The 13954-nt window shown below is 42.5% G+C and overlaps 1 protein-coding gene across 5 annotated transcripts in view; it reads right to left on the bottom strand.

Moving 5' to 3' along the window:
* P2RX1 (purinergic receptor P2X 1) overlaps positions 1–13954 on the bottom strand; it is a 156111-nt gene that overhangs the window by 38208 nt on the left and 103949 nt on the right. The gene's annotated exons all lie outside the window — the stretch shown is intronic.

The following is a 13954-nucleotide window of genomic DNA, read 5'->3' as shown; positions in this document are numbered from 1 at the left end:
AGCCTCTCTTGCATTCCCAGTAAAATCAACCCCACACTGATGAGACCCATCAAGGTCGAAACAGCTGTCTGTGGGTGGTTTTCTGGGTATGCACCTTAACCCTGGCTGTGCTCAAAGCTGTGACCATGCAGCAAGCTTAAGCCTATAGGGAACCATGTTAAAAATGGTTATTGAGGCAAAAAGTGACACTGTGTGCTCATTTGCATGTCATTTCCCAGAATCCCTTGCTGCAGTGGAAGTGCTGTATGCTGGGTGATAATGGGGAAAGGCGGGGTTGCAGACCTGCCTAAGACATGCAGATGAGCATACAGCTATATTTGCATATTTGCTTTCCTGTGGAGGGTTTTTGTCACTTTTTTTACTCACCATAACTTAACTATATATATATATATATATAAACATTTTTTATTAGGTAGATGTTACAAATCAGATAAAACGACATTACAGGTATTCTTCCGTACCTAATACAATCAGTTTTTATTTTTTTTAGAGAACATTGGCCAGTTGAGAAAGATCTTTGTCTTATCGTCTGATTTCTACATCGGTTGGGAACAATTCCCTCAACTCAGACTGAGAAACAGACAATCCCCAAACCGTGGGGTTCAAATGGCCAGCCGAAGAGGAGAGAGAGGAAAGTAACAGAATAAAAGAGAAAGATGGGTAGGGACGGTCTAGGGTTGGAGGGGGAAGGTATAGGGGTAGGGAAAAGGGAAGGAGCGGGAGGAATTAATGGTCAGGGGGGGAGGGAATGATAGCCCCCCCCCCCCATCCGGCTGCTGGACCCGGACCACCCTGGCACCGTACCACAAATTGCTTTTTGCTACTCGTGGGTGGGCTTTCCTTCTTCTGAAGCTTTAGTGGCCCACTCATCCTTGGCTATCCCCTATCCAGAAGGGTAGATATAAGGTACCAAAGTGGAGGTATGAAAGGTTATGAGACTCAGTTTAATCAGCTCTTTGCTTAGGCCAAGGTGGTTTGATCAGTGATCCGGCCATACCTACCTCTCTTCTTTATGGGTGCGTGCTGCGTGTTTCCCCTGCTCCCCCTGGCTTCGACATAAAATGACCCCATGACAAATGGGATGGCAAATGGCATCCCATCAAATGGCATGGAAACGTGACGTCACGTGACCCCGCAGGGTCATTTGACGCCGGTTACCATAGAGACGCAATAAATGTGGAACATAAACATTACATATAAGTATTCAAATATTCAAAATAAGCAACATTTGGACAATAAGCAACACAAATGCAGTAATAAAATATAATACAACATAAACTTTATAAGAATAAAACATTATAATAAAGCGAAACCTAAAAAAACTCTGATCCTCTCTGTTCAGGGATATCTCTGTCAGTGTTATCCTACAACACACTGTGCTGTCTGAGAGTTAGTAAAATACTCAGGTATTTAACCCCTCCAGATCAGTTGTTAAAAGCTTCAGGTTTTTAACACCAGGAAAAGGCATAGGGAAGACCCCTCGCAGATAGAAATGGCGGAAACTTCAACCAAACGTAAGAAGTTTACTTTAAAATAAAAAATAAAATCTGGAGTCCAGCAAACCAAAGTAGCTAGAGACCTAGGACTGAACTAGTGTACAGTTCGCGGATGGAAAAAGGAGGAGGAGAAACTTTGTGATGCAGCCAAGTCCATAGAAACAGATGATGGACTGAAACGTAATCGCTTGCATGAACCTCAAGATAGCCAGTTGGATAAAGCTGTTTTCCAGTGGTTTGTCCAAGAAAGATCTGAAGGCACGCCTCTGTCTGGACCCCATCTGCAAACACAAGCCAAAAAATTTCACACCCAACTTCACGGCTATGCGTCAACATCCTTCACAGCAAGTAGTGGATGGCTAAATCGCTTTAAAAGGCGACATGGAATAAGGAAAACCACTATACAGTAGCGACAAAGTTTATTCGAGCAAATGCCGCTCGGCAGGATGCGTGGCGGCAGCGTGGAGAAGCGTTGGGAAGCGGCTCGTTCGCGTGACGTCGGTGACGTCACAGTCAAGCGAGCGCCCGGCTTCCCCGGCTTCCCCGGCTTCCCCGACTCCCCTGAAGGTTTGAAGTGAGGTAAGCGGGGGAGCGGGGAAGCAGAGGGGCACAGCAGGCGCAGCTAGAGGGTCGGGAAGATGTTTAAATTGCGCGCGGATTGGAGGGGGGGGGGGAACGGAGGGGACGCGGCTGGATGCGGCTGATGTGCTGACTTTCCTCAGCACCAGCCGGAGTAAATCCCAGTGAACCGGCGGCATTTGCTGCAATAAACTTTGTCGGTGCTGTATCTGGAGAGATATTTTCAGCTGATGATGAAGCTGCATATGCTCGTACCCTGCCCAGCTTCAGAAGATAATTGAAGATGGTGGCTATACCGCAGAACAGATTTATAACTGTGATAAGACCAGACTGTGTTTCAAAATGTTACCAAATACTACTCTGGCTTGTAAGAATGAAGAACAGAGAAAACAAGGCTTTAAAACAAATGAAAGACAGAGTGATCATACTTTTTTGTGTGAACCAAACTGGAAATCACAAACTGAAGCCACTTTGTATAGGCAAGTTTAAATCACCACGGTGCTTCCACCATGTGATATGGGCACTATGCTTTTCCCCTATGACTTTAGTAAAAATGCATGAATGACTGCTAGCAATTTTGAAAACTGGTTTCATCAGTTCGTACCCGAGGTACGTACTGTAAACACTTACGGCAACAAAGATCAGAGACCAAAGCTTTGTTTTGCTAGATAACTGCTCTGCCCATCCGTCGGCCGATAGTCTAATAAGCAGAGATGGCAAACTACGAGTCAGCTACTTGCCCAAAAAACACCACATAAAAAATACAGCCACTGGATCAAGGGATTATAGCAACCTTCAAGATGAACTTCTGAAAGACGCTGATACAGCGAATAATCACAGGTGACGATTCTGTTACTACATTTTTAAAGAAAATTAAGTGTTTTACATTGGTGGTGAAGCATAGGAAGCAATCAAAAAAATGTGCATTTCTAAATGTTGGAGAAACATAACTGGTGCAAGTCTGGTACCGGCTAACTTTGAAGTAGCCAGTGACAGTGAAGAAGATGATGACTTTGAGGGATTTACAGAGGAAGAAGTCGCCACCGCCAATCTCTTATTTGAAAGCTACATTAATGAAGGACTCACAGAAATAGACATGGCCAATGCAGAAAGAGTACAGCAACCGTTCGTTGATACGGAAAGTGGGGCCACGATTGAATCTTGGGTAGATGGGGACAGCAGCTGTCCTACCTATGAGCATATGACTGACTCTGAAATAATCCAAAACTTTAGTCGTTAAAGTCAAGATTTGGATGCAACCTAGAAGACAATGAAGACGAGGAACCAGAGCCGCCACCTAAGATCGCAGGATTGCAAACTGTACTTCAATTTCTTGAAACAGAAAACATAGATTCCATTTCAATTTTGCAATTAAAACGAATGATTGAAATCGTTAAAAAGAAGCAAAGAGATGCACTGAAACAGACAATCCTCGATAGTTTTAAAAAAAATGAAGGACTTTAAAGCGTAAACTCAAGTTCTTTTGTTTATGTACAGTATGTTTTTGTAGTACGGTTGTTGAATGAACACGGAATGTGTTACACTGTTTTCCCTTTTCTTCAGCATTATAGCCCCATAGTTAATTTTAAAACAGCAATGTAACTGGAATGTTAATCGTATAAAAGCAGCTGTGAGTTCAGTACTGTATCTACAGTATGTTTTTGTGTGTGGAGCAAAATGTTCTTTATCGAACAGTATTTATGAGTAATGTACAACACTATTATTGATAAATACTTTATAGTAGAATGCATCAATAAAAGTGTTAAACAATACAATTGTACATTGTTTCTGTATTTTTAGTCTATAGCGGTGGTTTTAAACACCCAGACACACCGACACACCGTCACAGTCACACACAGTCACTGTCACACACACAAAACATTTAGGAAACAAATGTACAGTACAGTACCTTTCAATATACAGTACAATGACAATGTTCTATATGTGATGTACAGGGCGATCTAACATGCACTGTGGACTACTGAAGCTCAAGAGGGTTTTAAGTTGTTTAAGGTGCTGTCACGCTTAGGGTCTTATTCTATAAGCTGAATCGGACCATTTTTCAAAATCCTGATTGACTTAATTATGTAGTGTTTGCTGCTTCGGCTAGAATAGCATAAGCCTCTAAACTCCATATATCACAGCTCCAGTAAAGTGGAACCACTCTTCACCACAGTACTGTACCTTTCCTACCATTGTTTTACAAATTTTTATTTCACAATTGCAAGTACAGTACAATTATAAATGAACAGAGCTTTTCACGCTACCTTTATAGGTTATAATAACCTTGGAACCCCATAACCTCCTGCTAGCTGAATTAATCAGATCATATTAATATTTCGTCTTACTTTCTTTTAACTGGTTCTTCTCTTAATTAAAGGGGGGCAAAAATGTAAATAGGTTAGGTGTCTATAAACGTGCAATCGGGTTATAAACAAGGCTCATGAAAAAGATGGATGTGCAGGCAGATTGGGAAAATTGCTTACTCCACAAGTGCGCATTTCATGACGACTAAAAGGGCTAAGGCCAGCCTAATTTTTTCCCCATTTCCTCTTATTTATGAAAGATGGTACTGTAATTCTTTGAATGCAGGGGGGGGGGTTGGGGGGAGGGGAGAAGCAAAACAGAGCAACCTATTAATCAAAACAAATAAAGGTCATTCATATAGCGAGAACATCCTCCTCCCCCTTTAAAAAAAAAAAAAAAAGGCTCCACAATGGAAACAGAACTTCAAAAAGAGTTCCACCCCAAATCGGACGCCTGAATCAGAATGTCAATGTTCGGAATCCTATTAGTGTACAATGTGTCACCAAATGTCCTTGTTAGCCTGGGACTGTCCTGGTTATTACAATCACAAAAGTCATGTTTTTAATTTTATTTTAAATAATGTATCCAATATTACCCTTTAAAAGACCCCCCCCCCCACTCTATTTCCATTATATTACTCACATGTTGAACACCTTCAGTTGTATGTTCCAGAAATGATCCGGCTTTCACAATGCTGCCCAGAATAGTGTGTTATTAGCAAATATTCAAAGTTCCCCTGACGGAAAAGTGAAGTAGTGCTGGGAAAGGGGGTTTCGAAGTGGACGGGGACAGGTATTGTAGGCTGATAATGCAAGAAAAGCTTTGCGTTATGTCAGACACATTACATGGGAGGCTCCATTCAGAACCAACAATGCCGTGGGGCTCTCGGACATTGAATTGCACGACTAAAATTTTGTCATTACAATACATCACTAGACATCTCTCTCTCTCCTCTCTCTCCTCACTAGTTAGGTTTCTATCAACCAATGGACGTGTTTTTTAAAATCCAGCAGAGGTACTGTAACTATTGTATTGCTTTAAAATTACTTTTAGTAGTAAATATCAAATAAAATCTATTAATAGTTGAAATGGCAAGACTTCTCTTGGCTGTGTGGCCCGGACTGTGACAAATGGTTAGTTTTCTCTGTGTTACAGTACAGCACTGTAGTTGTTGTGGGGATGAGAAGTCCTTTTGACAGAATGATGCACAACGCTGCCAGACTCACCCTCTCTGCTTCATGAATAAATTAGATATGAAAGTTCAAACCAGTACCTTTGTCTGCTCTAAATGGGCTTTAGTAATAGGGGAGCCCCTGCTGCTGCCTCATAGAATATGAACGTGAACGGTGAACGGTGCTCTGGGTATACACTGAATAGGTAGAAAGGGTAGAGAAGAACCCAGTGTAGCACTCAGGTTCACCCTCTGGTGATTAGTGTATGATTTAAAATATAAACTTTATTAATACAACACATATATAAAATTATGGGTGTTAAAATGACGTACTAGAGGTCGTAGGATCGTAATACTGACAGCCATAGGGCTCGCAATCAATATAATAGACGTCTCCTATTGTGTATCAATATCACACAGGAAACTAAATCCTGATAAAAAACCTCAGTGAGGGTGAAAGGTAGGGTTAACTCGACGATGTACTATATCACCAGGTCACACTAGGCAGTATATGCATAAACCATAAGTGGTAATGTTGTGACTGGTGGTGACTAGTGTACTGAAACAAATATATTGTGCACCAGTAGGTCTCAATGTGCAGTCTGAAAAACCTTCCTCACTGGTTATGAATGTGCGCACAGTGTTGTGTGGAGCTGATCACAGGTAAACCCCAGGGGTTCACAGTATAGGCATATAGTACCCTATAGTGACCTCTGCAACACTGTCACAAATGGTGATAGTTGATAATGTGCTTAGCGTGAAATGGTGGGCACCCTAATGTGACCAGCTGTGCACATGGATAAACACTGCATGTGAGGAGGCGGAGGCTGTATATAATAGTGATATTAGCTCAGTAGCAGTATATTACAGCACATATCTAACAGGACTGCAGTAAGTACTAAGTGGGGAGCAATAACCCAACAATATTACATGACAAGAGGCTCTAAGTGTCCATCGGGGCACTGGTAGCCTGTGTAACAGCGCGGGCAGGACACCGCATTAACTCGCGGTCAGAGACATGAATGCGGAAGTGATTACAGCCCTGCGCGTGCACGTGTGGAAACAGAGCCGACGCGCGCGTTTCGCGAGGGGCTTTCTCAAGGCGAAACAGTAAGAGTTACTAAGGGTACCCTGCAGGTGAGCAGGTATATATAGGGAGCCTCCAGATTGGTGACGTCACTGCTTAACCCTTGATGTACCCGGCTTTGCGTGGAGCTGCAGCAGAATCGCAGTAAGTATACCACAGTATGTGACTGCAGAGCTGGCACAATAAAAATCTATCTGTCTGACTCATAATTATTACTAGTATGGTTGTTACAGGTAAGTCAGGCTTTCACACAAGTAAAGGTTAAATTACACTCTATTTGGGCTGCAAGGGTAATGTACAGATGATGTAGTCAATACAGTTAATTAGGTAATATAGGGGGATGCTAGGGTCCAGAGATGCCCTAAATGGATTCTTAAATAATAAAGTAATGGATTGATAATCAGGATCTGGAAAAACCTGATATAGGCACAGCAGAATAGAAGATACATCAGTTTTTATACACATAGATGACAGTGTATATAATGAGCTTGACAAAGCGCCCAACATAGTGGCTGTCACAAAAAAGGAGTGTACAGGCATCCCTCATTGAGTCCTCTCGGAGAGAGTGTTCCAAGTATGTAAATCCATCTGGACTCTTTTTGGAGTAGTACCTTGTCCCAATCTCCTTTTCTCTGTCCTCGCAAAGGGTGTTCGATCCCGCAGAAAGAGACCGCCTTGAGATCACCGTCATGACATAGATTCACATGTCTCGACAGTGGTTTATCAGCCTTATTCCTGATGGTGCTGATATGTTCCAGCACCCTTAGTTTCAGACATCTGCTAGTTTTTCCAACATATACCTTCCCGCATATACATTTGCCCTGATATATGACCCCAGTACTCAGGCAGTTGATAAAGCTGCGTATTGGGTACCGCTTGGTATCATCCCAATTACCAAATTGTTTGGTGGTGGTCATATACTGACATGCCTTGCATCTCTGGCAGGTGTATGATCCGGTAGGTTTTGGGGGAAGCCAGGTCCTAGGTGTCTCTTCCACATAATGACTATGTACCAGTAGATCGCGCAAATTCTTTGCCCGTCTACTGGTCATTGATGGATAGTCTTTTGTGACCCCATTTAGCAGATCGTCTGCTCTCAGGATGTGCCAGTGTTTCCTCAGGATGGCTCGTGCTTTAGGCCATTCTCGATTAAAAGTGCCAATAAAGCGAACCACGCGATCTTTTGGACTGGGTGGTTTGTCCATAATGAGTGATCTCCGTGCGGTGTGTTTGGCTCTCTTATAAGCCTTTTTGATACTCCTTCTGCTATAGACCCTGTCCTCGAAGCGTTGTTTCATCTTGATGGACTGGCATTCAAACTCCTGGTCAGTGCTACAGTTCCTTCTTATCCGAATGAACTGGCCTGTAGGTATGCCATTGATCTGAGCTCTTGGGTGATGGCTACTTGCTTCCAAGAGGTTATTAGTAGCTGTCGCTTTCCGATAAATGGTGGTGTGAAGGAAACCATCATTCCCCCTTGAGATCCGCAGATCTAGAAAGCACATGGTGTCTTTGTTGTGTTCCAGAGTGAGATGTAAGTTGAACATATTAGTGTTCAATATGCTGATAAACTCTTTGAGAGCTCCCTCTGGGCCCCGCCACAGGACAAACACATCGTCGATGTAGCGGACCCAGAGGTCAATATGCTCTGTGTGTACCTCCATTTCTTCAGTAAATACTACCTGGGATTCCCACCATCCCAGGTAGAGGTTGGCATAAGTAGGGGCACATTTAGTGCCCATTGCCGTACCCCTCAATTGGTGGTACACTCTATTATCAAAGAGAAAATAGTTTCTGGTTAACACAAACTTGAGCAGTTCCAAGGTAAAGATATTATGTTTCGTGTACCAGCCACCCCTGGTATTAAGAAAGTGGCTTTTAAATACTGCTTTTAGGCCATAGTCATGGTCAATACTTGTGTAAAGACCTTCTACGTCTAAACTCACTAGTATTGTGTCTTCGCTGATGCAAACATCATCTAGTCTCTTAAGGACATCTTTAGTGTCCTTAAGGTAGGATGGTAGGGTCACCACGAAGGGTCTCAGAATCTTATCAATGTAGGCACTGGCCCGTTCAGTGAGGCTTCCTATTCCTGATATGATTGGTCTACCAGGTGGAGGGACCTTATTCTTATGCAGTTTGGGTAAACTATAAAAAGTAGCGGTTTTCGGTGTTTTCACCCATATGTATGCTAATTCATTCTTGTCGATGACCTTGTCATCTAGCCCTTTCTGTAAAATTGTATTAAGTTCTTTATTGAAAGTATTGGTGGGATCCCCTCCCAATACCTCATAACACTTGGGGTCCGCTAGGAGTCTTAAATTCTCCTTTAAGAATGAATTAGCCTACATATGGGTGAAAACACCGAAAATCGCTACGTTTTATAGTTTACCCAAACTGCATAAGAATAAGGTCCCTCCACCTGGTAGACCAATCGTATCAGGAATAGGAAGCCTCACTGAACGGGCCAGTGCCTACATTGATAAGATTCTGAGACCCTTCGTGGTGACCCTACCATCCTACCTTAAGGACACTAAAGATGTCCTTAAGAGACTAGATGATGTTTGCATCAGCGAAGACACAATACTAGTGAGTTTAGACGTAGAAGGTCTTTACACAAGTATTGACCATGACTATGGCCTAAAAGCAGTATCCCACTTTCTTAATACCAGGGGTGGCTGGTACACGAAACATAATATCTTTACCTTGGAACTGCTCAAGTTTGTGTTAACCAGAAACTATTTTCTCTTTGATAATAGAGTGTACCACCAATTGAGGGGTACGGCAATGGGCACTAAATGTGCCCCTACTTATGCCAACCTCTACCTGGGATGGTGGGAATCCCAGGTAGTATTTACTGAAGAAATGGAGGTACACACAGAGCATATTGACCTTTGGGTCCGCTACATCGATGATGTGTTTGTCCTGTGGCGGGGCCCAGAGGGAGCTCTCAAAGAGTTTATCAGCATATTGAACACTAATATGTTCAACTTACATCTCACTCTGGAACACAACAAAGACACCATGTGCTTTCTAGATCTGCGGATCTCGAGGGGGAATGATGGTTTCCTTCACACCACCATTTATCGGAAAGCGACAGCTACTAATAACCTCTTGGAAGCAAGTAGCCATCACCCAAGAGCTCAGGTCAATGGCATACCTACAGGCCAGTTCCTTCGGATAAGAAGGAACTGTAGCACTGACCAGGAGTTTGAACGCCAGTCCATCAAGATGAAACAACGCTTCGAGGACAGGGTCTATAGCAGAAGGAGTATCAAAAAGGCTTATAAGAGAGCCAAACACACCGCACGGAGATCACTCATTATGGACAAACCACCCAGTCCAAAAGATCGCGTGGTTCGCTTTATTGGCACTTTTAATCGAGAATGGCCTAAGGCACGAGCCATCCTGAGGAAACACTGGCACATCCTGAGAGCAGACGATCTGCTAAAGGGGGTCACAAAAGACTATCCATCAATGACCGGTAGACGGGCAAAGAATTTGCGCGATCTACTGGTACATAGTCATTATGTGGAAGAGACACCTAGGACCTGGCTTCCCCCAAAACCTAGCGGATCATACACCTGCCAGAGATGCAAGGCATGTCAGTATATGACCACCACCAAACAATTTGGTAATTGGGATGATACCAAGCGGTACCCAATACGCAGCTTTATCAACTGCCTGAGTACTGGGGTCATATATCAGGGCAAATGTATATGCGGGAAGGTATATGTTGCAAAAACTAGCAGATGTCTGAAACTAAGGGTGCTGGAACATATCAGCACCATCAGGAATAAGGCTGATAAACCACTGTCGAGACATGTGAATCTATGTCATGACGGTGATCTCAAGGCGGTCTCTTTCTGCGGGATCGAACACCCTTTGCGAGGACAGAGAAAAGGAGATTGGGACAAGGTACTACTCCAAAAAGAGTCCAGATGGATTTACATACTTGGAACACTCTCTCCGAGAGGACTCAATGAGGGATGCCTGTACACTCCTTTTTTGTGACAGCCACTATGTTGGGCGCTTTGTCAAGCTCATTATATACACTGTCATCTATGTGTATAATAACAGATGTATCTTCTATTCTGCTGTGCCTATATCAGGTTTTTCCAGATCCTGATTATCAATCCATTACTTTAGTATTTAAGAATCCATTTAGGGCATCTCTGGACCCTAGCATCCCCCAATATTATCTAATTAACTGTATTGACTACATCATCTGTACATTACCCTTGCAGCCCAAATAGAGTGTAATTTAACCTTTACTTGTGTGAAAGCCTGACTTACCTGTAACAACCATACTAGTAATAATTATGAATCAGACAGATAAATTTTTATTGTGCCAGCTCTGCAGTCATATACTGTGGTATACTTACTGCGATTCTGCTGCAGCTCCACGCAAAGCCGGGCACATCAAGGGTTAAGCAGTGACGTCACCAATCTGGAGGCTCCCTATATATACCTGCTCACCTGCAGGGTACCCTTAGTAACTCTTACTGTTTCGCCTTGAGAAAGCCCCTCGCGAAACGCGCGCGTCGGCTCTGTTTCCACACGTGCAAGCGCAGGGCTGTAATCACTTCCGCATTCATGTCTCTGACCGCGAGTTAATGCGGTGTCCTGCCCACACTATTACACAGGCTACCAGTGCCCCGATGGACACTTAGAGCCTCTTGTCATGTAATATTGTTAGGGTTATTGCTCCCCACTTAGTACTTACTGCAGTCCTGTTAGATATGTGCTGTAATATACTGCTACTGAGCTAATATCACTATTATATACAGCCTCCGCCTCCTCACATGCAGTGTTTATCCATGTGCACAGCTGGTCACATTAGGGTGCCCACCATTTCACGCTAAGCACATTATCAACTATCACCATTTGTGACAGTGTTGCAGAGGTCACTATAGGGTACTATATGTCTATATTGTGAACCCCTGGGGTTTACCTGTGATCAGCTCCACACAACACTGTGCGCACATTCATAACCCGTGAGGAAGGTTTTTCAGACTGCACATTGAGACCTACTGGTGCACAATATATTTGTTTCAGTACACCAGTCACCACCAGTCACAACATTACCACTTATGGTTTATGCATATACTGCCTACTGTGACCTGGTGATATAGTACATCGTCGAGTTAACCCTACCTTTCACCCTCACTGAGGTTTTTTATCAGGATTTAGTTTCCTGTGTGATATTGATACACAACAGGAGACGTCTATTATATTGATTGCGAGCCCTATGGCTGTCAGTATTACGATCCTACGACCTCTAGTACGTCCTTTTAACACCCATAATTTTATATATGTGTTGTATTAATAAAGTTTATATTTTAAATCATACACTAATCACCAGAGGGTGAACCTGAGTGCTACACTGGGTTCTTCTCTACCCTTTCTACCTAAATAGGCTTTAGCCTAATTTACCTAAACATCTTGTAGTGAGCATGGTACAAAAGGAAAATGTAAGGTGGAAAGGGTAATAACAGTGTTTAAATGACGAAATGTATTCATTACAATGCTGTGATTAACTCTCATACTATATGTATGTATTATCAAATGGAAAATATTTTAATAAATTCCATGCAGTGGTGCATATTGATATGAAACTACTGTAATTGCGATGTCATTTGTTAGATCATATTGTAGACAAGTCATATGTTAAGTCGATCGTGCACAAGAGGAAATTATTCATGCAAACCTAACCACGGTACTGTACTGTATGTTTATTAGCTTTTCACATTTCCGCTCAAATTAAGGACAACAAAATTCCATCTCTTGATGATTGATTGATTGATTGATTGATAGGCATATTTGAACACATTGAAGACACACATTGCAGTATAAATTCTGTTTCCTTCCTTTAACTCAGGCCCGCTGTATTTCATTTATGGCACTTTGGTTCTCAGTCCTATCCAGGGTCTTTTATAAACATGTCCTCATTAATTTCACTAAATTACCACAAATGTATATTATTCACTGCAGAGTTGTGAGAAATCAATTACTTTTTTATGCAATCAGGTGATGCATTATGGACACAGTCACAGACACAGTCACACACACAGACAAACAGTCACAGACACACACACACACACACACACACACACACACACACACACACACACACACACACACACACACACACACACACACACACACACACACTCATTGTCTCTTTAAGGGAGCTGGTTCGCACGCTGTCAGACGGAAGTTGAAGCAGGGAAGCTGAAGCAGGGAGATGAAAGAGCTGCCAGATGCCGGGTAAGTCCTGCGTGGAGTTGCCACTGCCCTGCCGGGTCTGGGAACGCTGGGAGAGTTATCCCAGCTCTCCTCCTCCGGCGGACGTGGAACTCCTGGCCATTTTTTCCAAGATCCGGTTATAATGCGGTGGCATCGGGTGGACCCCGAGTACCGCGTTATAACGAGGTTCAGTACCGCGTTATAACGAGGTTTATATATATATAAAGTATTGTCATTCAGAGATCAATATTCAATTGTCTTGTAAAAATAGAGACCAGGTATTATCTTCGTAGGCCAATGTAAGTCAGAGATAGATAGTGTGCATAGATTAAAAATCTATATTTATTAAAGAATTAATCAGCCTGAAAAATATCATTGCTATAAAAAGCAAATTGATTGCAGAAAAAAGGGAGAAATTTATATTGGATCAATGAGGCTGTATAAAAAGTATATGCCAAGTTCCAATAGTGTAAATGGCCTTTCCAGCTCTTGTATATTAAGTTAAAGGCACATCCCATGTGAGAATGAGTGTTTCAGCCAACAATAGTTTATCAGATTGTTCTCCTTACCCCCTACAATGATGCTCTTCTGGGTGGTGGGACCGGAGCAGTATACTCCTATGTCAAACAGTTCACAATCGGCTTATCCCCGGCTTCTCCTCCCGCACTCACCACTTCCGCGTCACATGGGAATTGCAGAACATATTGTGAACATTGAAAAAGGTCTCACTCAGCATAGCGTGTCAAAACATTTTAAGGATGATCACAATCAAGAACCAAAGAGGTTGAAATTTATGGGGATTGATAAGGTGAAACATAATTGGAGGGGTGGTAATAAAACAACCCAAATTTCCAAACAAGAAACATACTGGATCTATACTCTCAAAACGTTATCCCAATATGGCTTAATTTTGACATAGACCTGGGATCATTTCTTAGAGACTAATATGCTGAGTGAGACCTTAGGAGTCAATAAGCTGTTCTGACTCCATTGTACACATCTTTTCATTGACAATATGTATTGTCCACTTTTGGTTGAATATTATACTGTTAAATATATATATGT

This window comes from Ascaphus truei, chromosome 3, assembly GCF_040206685.1.
Source record: "Ascaphus truei isolate aAscTru1 chromosome 3, aAscTru1.hap1, whole genome shotgun sequence".
Taxonomy (NCBI): domain Eukaryota; kingdom Metazoa; phylum Chordata; class Amphibia; order Anura; family Ascaphidae; genus Ascaphus; species Ascaphus truei.
This window is presented reverse-complemented; position numbering and strand designations above follow the sequence as displayed.